Below are 13,082 nucleotides of genomic sequence, written 5' to 3'. Positions count from 1 at the left end.
ATGCATTCCTGGGGCATATTTATTTCTGAGTTGTAACTCAAAGACAAACAGATAAGGACACAAAGCCTGGCCATGAATTTGATGCTCAACTGAAATAAGGCGCCTTCACTTTCAATATTTCTTATCCACTTTCTCTCTGCTTTGACCCAAGGGACCTTTCCTTAAGGAAGACAATAGTCTGAGACTGAAGAGGGGCGAGTATGAAATAAAAATTGCAATCACTCCCATTGCCTCACTCTACAAGATATTTGGAATTGAGAACATCCCAACACAGGCCAGCCTCATGCCAACACCACCGTCACCCCAACAGCAGCCTGTGTAGGGTGCCGATAACATGGAGCTACACAGCTCCAGACACCAGCGTTTGCAGCTGTCCCTTTGTCCAGTGCCCAGAGGTTTCCCCAGCCCAGGGCAATGTACCAAGACAAAATTAAGGATGCCTAAGACTGCAGCATGTGCTTCTTCCATAAAGTGGGAGAAAGATGATTTGAAAGGGGAGGTGGAAAATGAAAACTGACCTGACATCTCCACTAACAGGCACATTTTCAAGCGGATCAATTTTAGGAAAAAGCATACAGCGAATCTGGAAATATATTCCCTTAAAACTCTCTGTGCCCAGGTATTCCTTGGAAAGTCGTCTCCTACCCCTAGGGGAATGCACACCTTAGCCAGGAGACTCATGTTATTAAAATATAATCACATCAAAGTTTCTCAAGTGAGGAGCTGATTTTCTCATTTTCCTTAACCAAACATAATTTTACTTTAAAAAAGAGAAGCATCTCCAAGTTTTATTTTTAGACCATTTATTGTTAAATGAAGAAGTCACAAAGCAAAATGGAATGGGACAGATGTCAAAGATAAATTTAAAAAATAGTTTTTGGCACATACTATTCTGGATTTCCTAAGGTTAGAAACAGGAAAAGTGTCAAATGAAAATGTACTCATTCAAATTAAGTTTTCTAAAAAGGCCTGTGATTTGAAAAGAAAATAGCTTCTCTTAAAATTCAAATCATCCTTAATACATGAAAGTTATAATTTAAAAGACTGAGAAAAAAAGCTTTCTAATTAACATATAAACAGAATCTTCCAGATACAGTTAGGAATGTTTGTTTTTGACCAGTGATTTTTAAAAATCACTCCTTCCACCTTGCAAACGAACATGATACTCTCTTGATTTACGTCACTTGAGACACATGTGCTCTGAAGTGTCCCATCGGGTCCTCACATGCGTCCTTCCCTGCAACTTTCAAGCAAAGCAGGTTTGGAGGGAAAAAGAGGATTAGAAAGAACTACAGTTGGTTTCCTAGTGAATGACTCAAAGTCAAACCTGCTTCTCCATTCCTATTACACGCTCACCATTGCTCTCTTCTACTTAACTTTACTGCTATATTTCAGATTCTCTCCATATCCAGCTAACTTAATATGATCTTCCTAAAACAAAACAAAACACATCTAAGGGTGTCTCAAAACGTGGTTGTGTTCAAAGGCCTTGTTCCCCCACACTCGCCTCTCTCCAGCTACTCTGCCCCAATCTCATCCAGCCCTCAGTTAAGTGCCTCCAACTGGGGAGAGCAGAGCCTTGAGGATTCTCTTTACATTCAAAAATTACATTTCCCACTTAAATGACAAGATTAGGAAATCAGATAGAAAAATCAATTTTTATCAGTCGCTGCCATGTCATTTGCTCTTCTAAAAGCAGGAAGCATCTGTTGCTCTGCACTATGACTGAAAGGTCCCTAAGTGCCCCCTTGCTGGGTCCCTGCCGAGCATCACCTTGGCCATCTTGGGCCACAAAGCCAACCTGGGGCTCCCGTCCAAGGGAATGGGCCAGGCGGCACAACAGACTGAACACTGTCAAGTCTCAGGAGGACACCAGATTATCGGGCTCCAGGGGCCTCCGTGACTTTCAATGAGGGCGATTATCATCACACCTGCTCCAATGTAACAAAAACCCCTGCTGTGGCCCCAGGGTGCCCAGAGAGCTACCAATTCTGCCCTCGGGACAAAGGGGCGCCATCAGCAGGGACCCTGAGATACAGGGGGAGCCGAGCTCACAGCACCCCTAACCCTCCGAGCACTTGACATGATTTGGATTAGTCAGAGGAAATACCCACGTTTGTTCTTTCCAAAACTCAGAAGAAAAAAAAAAAAAAAAGCCACCTGCCGCCTTCTTTCCTTGGCAGGAAGAGGAATTCGGGGCTGGGGGCAGGGTGGGGGTAACGCAGGCCAGGGACGGGCAGGAGGTGGGGGCAGCTGGCCGGCCACACCCGCGGACCAGTGGCCTTCCTGGCTTCTGCAGCTGACCCGGCTGGACTCACAAAGTCACCCTGGGAACAGCTTCAGTGAACACCCAACTCCACGCCCGTCACCTTCACTAAAATGAAAACTTCAAAGAAATGCGCACCGTCTCTACAGTGCTTTGAATTTGGTTTTGGCGTCTGAACCGTGACATCATTCCCTATTCTAAATTCAACTCCACTTAACCAGAGAGGCAGATTTCCTCACTTTCTAGGTTAGACCTAAGGCTGGCGGATTTTCTCTGCAATTTTGAGACGACCGAAGTCTTTATAGTGGGTGGATCCAGTGTCCCCGGAGAGGGACGCCTGTCGTGATGAGCCAGATGGGCAGGGCATCTCCATCCACCTACTCCTGGTGGCATCAGGTCTTATGTGTGGCCTATCGTGAGTCAAGTGAACCCCCCTGTGGAGTCCAAAAGGGCCCTCTGCTACGTTTTTGCCTTATGAAAAATAGGAAGGTATTTAGAAACCCCCAGATATACATTAGGAGAATAACACAAGCCTGTAGAGATGCCAAGGATGCAAGGTGCTTTGCTGGAACCAGTACCCAAAGCCATTGCTCCTGAACTCAGTGGCCAGTTAGCCTCACAGTCCTGAAACCAGAACAGGGTGGACCTTTTTTGATTTTTGTTTTTTAAGCATCTTATATTGTGGCTTGGGGTTTTCCAATATCATGAAAAAGATTTGAAGAATTCCAAGAGTTTTGGTTAACAGGAAATCCAAATGGAAAAGGAACTCAATTCTCCACAGATGGAACCTAGATGTGTGTTACAACTTACTGAATTTGCATCGCTTTTATAGCAGTGAAGACACCCCTTGGCTTAAATTTCTTAAAACTCAATTTTTCCATCCCAGAAACTTTTTCCATGCTCTTCCTCAGACAAGCTGACCAATGGAAGACGAGCTCTTCCCCCACTTCCTACTTCAAATGCTTGCCATTTTCCTTTTACTCTTGTCTTCCTTTCACTTTCTCATCAAATTGAGACTCTGAGGGAAATAGGCAGCAGCAACCGAGGAAATATACTCCTTTTAAAAAAGCAATCTAAAAAATTTTTTTAAACACAACACATTTCCTCAGCAATTATAAGCTGCAGTGCTATCCCTTTTTCTTCCCCAGGCTGGACTTAGTGATATCTCCAGGCTAGACCCTTCCGGGGCCAAAATGACACACAAGGACAGTGTCGCCCAACTTGACCGGGGTTGTCTGGGGGCCAAGTGCCGGCCGGCCTGCTCGAGTCAGCACTCATCCGAGAGGTCGTTGCTGCCCAGGAACTCTGAGGCTTCGAGCTCCATGCTGGACAGAAACCTCCTCAGCGTCTTCTGGCAGTTGTAGTCCAGGGTGGTGGTCTTGGGGTACTTGGGGTAGACGATGTGGTGCTGAGGAAGCGTGTGGGCTTGTGGTGGGGCTCAAAGTGCACTTCAGCCTTGTAGCTGCGCCACGTGCAGTTGGGGATGCAGGTGACCGTCTGGCTGCAGAAGGTCACTACCAGGCCCAGGGGCAGGTGGACGTCGTCAATGAAGTGCTGCTCAGAGTCGTACTTGACCGAGGAGGTGTACCTGGGCCGGAGACATAAGGCAGTATGAAGCCAATCCTCTGGGCAAGGGGCGCAGGGGACCCTACCGTGACCATGCAGTCTCCCGTGGGACGCGGACATTGAGAGGCGGCTGCTCCGGTGAGAAGCAGCATAGAGTTTAGGGAGCACTTACTATGCACCAGGTACTAGCCTGAGGATCTAATTTAATCGTCTCAACACTCCTGGGAGAGAGGGCAGGGGTGCCGAGGGTAAGGTCCCAGAGCTGGTGAGGGGTGGAGCTGGGATTTGAACCCAATGTGTAGGACCCCCAAATTTAGCCCTGCACTCATGGTTTCTCAGTGCAGGCTGCAGCCCCTGGGTTCTGCTCCCATCATCATGAGCAAAGAGACCCCAGCCCAAGTACTTAACTCTTCCAAGCCCTGATTTCTTCTCTGCCAACGGTGCTCCATGATAACTGCGCAGGGCGCTAGCACTTAGAAGTGCTGTCAGCGGTGATCGGTGTACCTGAGAGCAAGTGGGTCCTACTGCTCCACTAGGGATGAGTAGTTACTCTGCCCCCTTAAGTGATCAACCAGCTCTTGAATGAGAGGATAAAGGTAGGAGGAACCCAGAAATCCTGAACGACACTTCCGAAAGCTTGGCTATCCCAAGTACCAGTATTTGGCCTACCTGGGCCTTTGGCTAGGAGAACCCTCGGACCCAGGGCTTCAGGGACATGCCCATATCAGCCAAACGCAATTACAATGTGGATTTCCATAAAATAAATTCAAGTCCACATTCCTCAGCAGCTACCTCCCTTTTTGTTTTTAAGTCCTTCTCAGGCAGTTTGTGATTGTGTGTGCGTATGTGTGTGTAAATGAAGCATCAGGGCATTTTTTGCATTATTTTTCCAACTTTAAAGATACTAAAATATGTACAAGTATCACATACAGACACATCAACCAGCACTGCCCCAACCAGCCCTGCCTCACTGGACAGCTAAGTAGAAATCAACCTGCTTTTCCACAAGTCTGATAGAAACTTTTATTCTCCTTGGTTGGGCACATAGATAAGAGGTTTACGGAAGGGTAATATCATGAAGTTGTGTCCTCATTTTGTTCAAAATACAAGCTCCACAGGAAAAAAAGGCTAAACTCACCTCCAAACTGGTGAACCTCCCTTTGTTCCACGTCAAAGGGCCCTTTGAATTGTTGCAACTGAAACTCTGGCTCTAAAACCCTCAGTTACAAGAAGTGAAATTCCTTTCTCTACAGAGACATATCTTTCAGTAGCCTCTCAATGAATCTTTGCCCCTAGGTAATCCTTGATGAGATAAGTTCCAAAAGGAAGAATGCTGCTTGCCTAGTGAAATTATCCCATAAGATGAGTTACAGCACCTTGAGGTGGGTGGGGACGTGGGAAAGCAGCTTCTACAGTCAATTTTTAACACATTTTAACATTTAACACCTGATGGCCATGGGATATTAACAGAAAAAATTAATTTTCAGAACTTTATGTATAGCATGATCTCATTTTTATTCTAAAAAAACATGTCTATATAGTTCATTGGTTAGATCCATAAGGAAAAAAAATCTGAAAGAGTACCCACCAAACTGTAATGATCTTTGGCACACTTGTGTATCTAAGTAATCTAATTTTTTTACTAGCATGAATTTCTGGAATAAAACATGAAAAATTTAATAAAAGAAAACCAGGGCCCGCCATATTTACCTTACTTCCATTGGTGGTAAGGGGTCAAACTCAGCTCCTTCGCCAAAGGACAGAGTTCGGAGCCTTGGCAGGCAGCTGGAGGCCTGGCCGGGGAGGGGCGCTGGGCTCTGCGGGGATGGAGGACACAGTTAGGACCACAGCCCAGGGGATAGGTCAGCTGTGATCTCTGTCGCCATGCTGGGCTTGCCTGGGAAGGGCAGTGGACAGGGAGCCAGGAGGCCTGGGTGCAAATCCCAGGTCTATTGTGAACACGCCGTGCCCTGCGAATCGATCTGTGTACCAAGGAGGTTCCATCGCTGAGGTTTTGTGAAAGGATGAAAAGAGGAAGCAAACTTGAGCTTGGCTGCAATCCTGTGGCCAAAGCCTTGACGCACCCTCACAGTGCTGGGAGAAAACCTCCATTAACCAGAGCTTCACTTGCCAGAATCCTCGATTATCTAGCACCTCCTCTGTCACTGCCTCAGGGACACTTTAGAAAAGGCACAGGATGGGGTGGGGTGGGGCACCAAGGGTTACGTCAGACACGTGAGTGCAGTGCCCCCGAGAACGGAGACAGAGCCACAGACGCCAACATGTTTGGGAGGTATCAAGGAAGGCTTCCTGGAGGAGGTAACCCGAGGTGGGCTTTGACAGGTGGAAAAGCTGACCAGGTGTTGGGAGGGCAGGATGGGCTTGGGCGGGAAAAGGCATGCGGGTGGAGAGAGCAGCCTCGGAAGGCACAGAGGCACCGATGTGTGTCTGGCCTGTGGTCTGGGGCTGTGGGGGACAAGGCGAGGAAGTGGCCATAGAGAGAGGACTTCAAAGGCCAAATTGAAGGAACTGGTACTGGGGCCTTCAAATGGAACTGAGGGTGTGAACTGATGCTCAAGGAGAGACAGGGTCAGTGGGTCAAGAATCTGGCCTTTACTTTTACACCCCAAGGGCTTCCTTGGGGGTCCTTGAGGAACTGCAGGGGACATGGACTACTTCCGGGGAGAAAAGAGGGCTGGAAATACCTGCCCCAAGGGGGAGGGGACAGGAGTCTCTTGAGCTTTGACTGTAAGTAGGGTGTGGCCTCCCCTGAGCTCTACTTAAAGGCAATAAACAGGGCCATCTGAGCCATTCCAGGCAAATTCCACCTGGTGTTTTTTCTTCAATTAAATTTTCCAAAATAAAACAAAACGCTTGATATTTAAAAGATTCCATACACCTAAAGGCGTCCCATCTACTAGATCTGGAAGAGAGCTTGGTGTTCAGGACAAAGAGGTCACCAGGAGGTGGCCCTTCTCAAAGGGTCCCCAAAGCAGCCTCGCTGGCGTTCTGGGCAGGGCTAGAGCCCACCCCCTCCCCGGGACCCCCCGGGGGGCAGGCCCTTGGGAGTGGCCACCACCGCCAGGGCAAAGCCGCGGCTGCCAGGCCCCCAGTTCCGCCGGGGGAAAGCTAGGGTTCCCTCCCGGTGTCCCGGGCGCCCCACCCGCCCGGCGTGGGCAGGAACGTGGCCGAGCCGCAGGCAGCCTGGCAGCAACCCGGGTCCCCACCCCGAAGGGAGGAGGAGGCGGCTCATCTCTCCCGGGGGCTCCCGCGCCTCCGAGGCGATGACAGTTTTCCAGCCACCGGCTCCAGCTGGCCAGGCTCTCGCTGCGCTCCCGCCCTGGGCTCCCGGCGATGGCTACCCCGGCCCGACGGGCGGCTGGCGGCGTCCACCGCGCGCCCCGAGCGCGGCGGCAAGACCCCCGTGCGGTCCCCCGGGGGCCAGCCGTGGACCGGCCGTGGGCGGGATGGGGAGCAGAGGGGACAGCGCTGGGACACTCACCGGGGCCGCGGGGGTCGCCGCCGCGTCGGGCTCCAGTGCTCCGGGTGCCGGCGTGCGCTCCCCGCCGCTGCCTCCCCGGGCCGGCGCGAGGCCCCAGTGGCTGGGGCTGTCCAGGACGCCGTCGCCCTTTTTCTTCGTGTCCACGAGCTCGGGCACATCCTGCAGACTCAGGCGACCCACCATGGCTGCGCGCGCCGCGGGGCCGGGGGTACGCGGCGAGGTGGCCGAGGGGGAGTGAGGGGCGCGAAGGGCGCAGACTCAGGCCGGGACCGCTCCCCGCGCGGTCTCGCCCTCCAGCAAGCCCCGCCCTGGCCCGGCCCGGCCTGGCCCGCACTGGCCGCCCCACGAGGCCGTCCGCCGCCCGCCCTCCCTGTCCGCCGGGCGCCCCAGACGGGCCTTGCAGCGGGCGGGAAGGGCGCCCGCCGTCGGGGCCGGCCTCGCAACCCCGCTACAGGTGATCGTGGGCACCCCACTCGCGCCCGGGCCCCTGGAGGCGTCTGGTCGCCTCGCCCTGTCCCCGCGGAGCCAGGGAGGCGCTAATATCTCTAGGTTTGGCGGTCGGAGAAGCCAGGCGAACCCAGCGAGCAAACAACTGGAAATTATTAATAGTTAATGCACTTCGTATGGCTCCAGCCGCGTGATGGCTCAGCATGGCAGGCTATCGGTCTGGCTCTGGCTCTCACTCCTGCCCCGGGAGGAAAAGAAGGCCCCCCTTCATTCATCCTTGGGGGACTACAGGAGGGACAGACCCCCCGCCCCCGCCCCCTCACCCCGGCTGGGTGCTCGGCTGAGCAGACTGTGGCCACCTCAGACAGGGAAATTCTGGGGTGGGCCAGCTCGGACTTAAGATGGACCAGCTCAGCAGGTCGCCCAGGGCCTGGGGTCTTCTGGGGGGGGGGGGGGACACAGTTTTCCACCCACAGGAGCTCAATGCCCCCCCTAAGGGGCTCCCTTTTACAGAACAGACTGGGGATGTCTCCCTTCTTTGGTTTGATCTGAGTAGGAGCTCATTTCAGTAGCTGCAGGTTTTAGGGCTGGGCTGTTCCAAATCCATTACCTTTTCACCTAGAGACCCCCACAATCAGCAAATACAGGTGGTCCCTACTCACACACTGGCACCTTCCCCTGAGGGTTCTCACTGATGTTCAGCTAAGGGCCTGGAGCCGGAGACGTGCCCAGACTGGATGGCGGGGGCCAGTGCTGTGGGGAGGTGGTGCCCTGTGCTGGGTCTTCTCCAGCTAGATGAGAGATGGCCTCACTGCACGCCCCACAAGGGCAGGCTGGGCACATCCTTGTGAAAACAAAGGGCACATGTCCTGCTTAGGGCAGACCTATTAAATTCAGTGTTTCAGCACAGGTAGATCTTGGAGATGTGCTGGCAAGTCAACCCTCCTACCTCTCTCACCCTTCACTTCCAGGTAAGAAAACAGAGAAGGGATGCCACTCGCCCCAAGTGGCACAGCTGGTGCAAGGCAGCTTCCGTGACCAGGAAGACCAGACTCAAATAGGGGATCTGGAGCTGGGGGTGGGGGTCACTCATTCAAATCTGTAGGAATTGATTACAAAACCAAGAGTGCACAGCCCCAGATGAATGATTAGAGCAAGGACATACCGTGAACAGTGGTTCTTAGAGGTTGGGCCAACTACACTGCGACACCCTGCAAGCCCTGTTGATCCCTCCATCTGTACATCTCAGGCTTCCCAGGACCCCGAGCATCAAAGGAAGAATCTAAGTGTTCCTGGAGTTGCAGAAAGATGGTCTGTTGGCAGTAGGAGGACTCAGTTTCCCAGAGGGAATGTGCCCACTAGCATTCCCAGGTAGATCTTGAAAACTCTTTTAATTGCTCCAAGGAGGTGGTAGCCTTCAAGGTCATTAGCCTGGAAGAGGTGGAGGGCAAGACCGGGAAAGTTCAGCATGCTAGGCCAGTGCAAGTGCTCTTTCCATCAAGATGTAGATTGTTGTAGATCCTGCTAAAATCCAGATCCAGGGGAGAGTTCAGCATTGCCACCTTCTGAGGGGAACTCTGAAGAGCCTGGGTTATCCACATTCTGACAGAAGATCCACAGAGATATCAAAGCAGCCAACATGTGCCTCTTGGAACAGGGGGTGTGGGGCAGCCAGCTTTGGAGAGTCCAGGCAGATCAAGAGGATGCCTTTGAGGCACCCCTTTCTCCCTGGAGCCAAGGTCATCCAGCAGCTGCCCTGGGATTTTACCCTGGCACCTGGGCCCTGGTGGAAACAGCCATTAGACTGGACCAGGGTAGCTTCCAAACAGTGACCTCTCTTCTGAGATTTGATCTGATCCCCAAGAACATCCCCTCACCACCACCACTACCAACTCCAGAAAGGCATCTCAGCAAACCCTTTAGTGAGGCTGGGCATGGCTCCCCACACCCAGAGTATGTTCTCAGGCCTCAGGACAACTGCCAAGGAGCTCCTGAAGCATAAGTTCCTCTGCCACTGTCCCACAACCTCCTTCCTCACTGAGCTCGGCACTGACACACTCACAGGACAGGGTGGGGTGGGGGGGCTACCGGGGATTCCAGCCCCTGGACCTGACATTGATGGGCAAACAGAAGGTTGAGACCAGGGTCTGATACAGATGCCCCCAAACCACTCAGGTTCCCCCCATAAACTGCACCAAAGACTGACTGTCCCTGGCTCCCAGAATTCTATTGAGCCAATCAAAAGACAATCAGGAAATGTACAGAGGTAGATTGTGGTGATGAATGGACAACTGTATGATGATACTGTGAACAGTTGATTGTACACCATGGATGATTGTATGGTATGTGAATATATTTCAATAAAACTGAATTTAACTAAAAAAAAAAAAAAAAGACAATCACGGAGGGAAGAAGATGGCAGCATAGAGAGGAGTGGAAGTTAGTTAATCCCCCCAGAGCAACTAATAAACCACCAGGAATAAACTAGTAAATGATCTGGAATAACTGCTGGGGGACAACTGTGACTGTCCACACATCATACACAAACCTGGATTGGGAAGAATGAGATCACAGTGTGGAATCTGGGAGTAGAAACTGCAGAAGCAAGCTGGAAGCCCCCTTCCCCACGGCAATGCAAACTGCAAACCTCTCTGAGATAGAGAGCAGCACTCTTTGAACAAGCCAGTATACCTCAGGCCAGCTCCAACTGGGGTTTTAATTGGCAAATGTGGACTGCTTATTGCAAGCTGCAAATCCCCAACAAGCAGAAGCTCTTAGTGACAATTGTCCTTGAAGAGCCAAGGGACTTCTCTGTCTCAGGAGGGGGAGCCCAGAGGACTGGGTGCTGTCTCTGGCTGACAAGTGAAACTGGGGGCCATGGACTGACCCTGAAAGGGGGATTTCTGTCCCTTTTTCTCTCTCTCAACCTGAGCGTTTCAGTGGAGAAAGCCTCAGCCATTTTTAGTTCGCAGCACTCTGCAGTGGAGACTCAGCCATTTTCAGTTCACAGTGCTCTGACCCAGACAAGGGTGGAGATAGCAGAGTCAGAGAGACAAAGATCCTATTTAAATGCAAATGAAAATTCCCTAGGGGGTGTATCTTCCCTAAGAGGAAAGAGGTGGGGCCTAGTTCTGCTACCTACCTTCCATTCAGAACAAGACCCCAGGGCCTGGGGGAAAACAATCAAACCAGAAACAACTTAAGCTGGGAATTAAAGGGGCCACACCTCCTTGCACCAGTCAGGAGCAACAGGCTGACAGGCAACACCTGCTGGGCACATTAAGAAAAGCACAGCACCTTGAGGCCTCACAGGGTGTATCAATCTTCTAAGACACGCCCTCAGGGAAACCTGGTGCTGAATATTTCCTCCATCTGGGACCTGAGCCAGTTCTGATCTGGGAAAACCTGACTGATGTAACCAAGGAAACCAGATGCCTAGACAACAGAAAACAACAACCTACACTAAGAAAAATGAAGGTATGGCCCAGTCAAAGGAACAAACTTACACTTCAAATGAGATACAGGAATTCAAACAATTAATGTTAAATTAATTCAAAAAGTTTAGGGAAGATATGACAAAAGAGATGAAGCATATAATGAAAACATTGGGCATACATAAGGTAGAAATTGAAAGTTTGAAAAAAACAACTGGCAGAATCTATGGAAATGAAAGGCACAACATAAGAGACATACAGCAATGGAGACATACAACAGAAGATCTCAAGAGGCAGAAGAAAACACTCAGGAATTGCAGAACAAGACACCTGAAATCCTACACATGGAAGAACAGATGGGGAAAAGAAGGGGAAAATATGAGCAACATCTCAGGGACATGAATGACAACATGAAATGCTTGAATGTACATGTCATGGGTGTCCCAGAGGGAGAAGAGAAGGGAAAAGGGGCAGAAGCAATAATAGAGGAAATAATCAATGAAAATTTCCCATCTCTTATGAAAGACTTAAAATTACAGATCCAAGAAGCGCAGTGTACCCCAAACAGAACAGATCTGAATAGGCCTACGCCAAGACACTTAATAATTAGATTTTCAAACATCAAAGACAAAGAGAGAATCCTGAAAGCAACAAGAGAAAAGCGATTCATTACATACAAAGGAAGCTTGATAAGACTATGTATGGATTTCTCAGCAGAAACCATGGAGGCAAGAAGGAAGTGGTGTGATATATTTAAGATACTGAAAGAGAAAAACTGCCAACCAAGAATCTTATATCCAGCAAAACTGTCCTTCAAATATGAGGGAGAGTTTAAAATATTCTCTGACAAACAGACAACAGAGTTTGTGAACAAGATACTTGCTCTACAGGAAACGCTAAAGGGAGCACTACAGACAGATAGGAAGAGACAGGAGTGAGAGGTTTGAATACACAATTTTGGGTGATGATAGCACAGCAATGTAAGTACACTCAGCAAAGATGACTGTGAATATGGTTGAAAGAGGGAAGGTTAGGACCATGTGGGACACCAGAAGGAAAGAGGAAAGATAAAGACTGGGACTGTATAACTCAGTGAAACCTAGATTGCTCAACAATTGTGATAAAATGTACAAATACGTTTTTTCATGAGGGAGAACAAGTGATTGTCAACCTTGCAAGGTGTTCAGAATAGGGAGGTATTGGGGGAAAATACAATCAATGCAAACTAGAGACTATAATTAACAGAAACATTGTTTTATGCTTCCTTTAATGTAACAAAGGCAAGATACTAAAGCTAAATGCATATAAGAGTGGGACATAAGGGAGGGGTATGTGACTCTTGGCATTGGTAATGTTGTCTGACTCTTTATTCTACTTTAGTTTAATGCTATCTTTCCTTTTGTTGCTTCCTAGCTGTCATTTTTTTTTCTTTTTCTTTTATCTCTCTACCTTCTATGACTCTTCCTCCTGCTTTGTGGAAGAAATGGAAATGTCCTTATATAGATAGTGGTGATGGTGGTGAATATATAAACATGACTATACAGGGAACCATCAATTGTTTACTCAGGATGCAATGTATGGTGTGTGAACAAAATTGTCTTTAAAAAAATGGGTTGATGAAGAAAGCCTGAGGGCACTATATTGAGTGAAATAAGTCAGACACATAAAGACAAATATCGCAGGGTCTCACTGATATGAACTAATTATAATATGTAAACCCACAGACATGAAATAAAGTTACCAGGACATAAAACGAGGTTAAAGAATGGGGAGTAGTTGCTTATGATGAGCAGAATATTTGACTATGTTGAACGTAAATGTTTGGAAATGAACACAGATGATGGTAGCATGTTGTGAGAATAACTAA

General features: G+C 49.5%; 1 pseudogene; it reads right to left on the bottom strand.

The window, feature by feature from the left end:
- Nucleotides 1–844: 844 nt before the first annotated feature.
- On the bottom strand, nt 845–7,582 carry LOC119513888 (annotated as a pseudogene).
- Nucleotides 7,583–13,082: the final 5,500 nt, after the last annotated feature.

The sequence above is a fragment of the Choloepus didactylus genome, chromosome 18, assembly GCF_015220235.1.
Source record: "Choloepus didactylus isolate mChoDid1 chromosome 18, mChoDid1.pri, whole genome shotgun sequence".
Lineage (NCBI taxonomy): Eukaryota > Metazoa > Chordata > Mammalia > Pilosa > Megalonychidae > Choloepus > Choloepus didactylus.
Note: the sequence above shows the minus strand (reverse complement) of the source record. Positions and strands in the feature narration are given on the sequence as shown.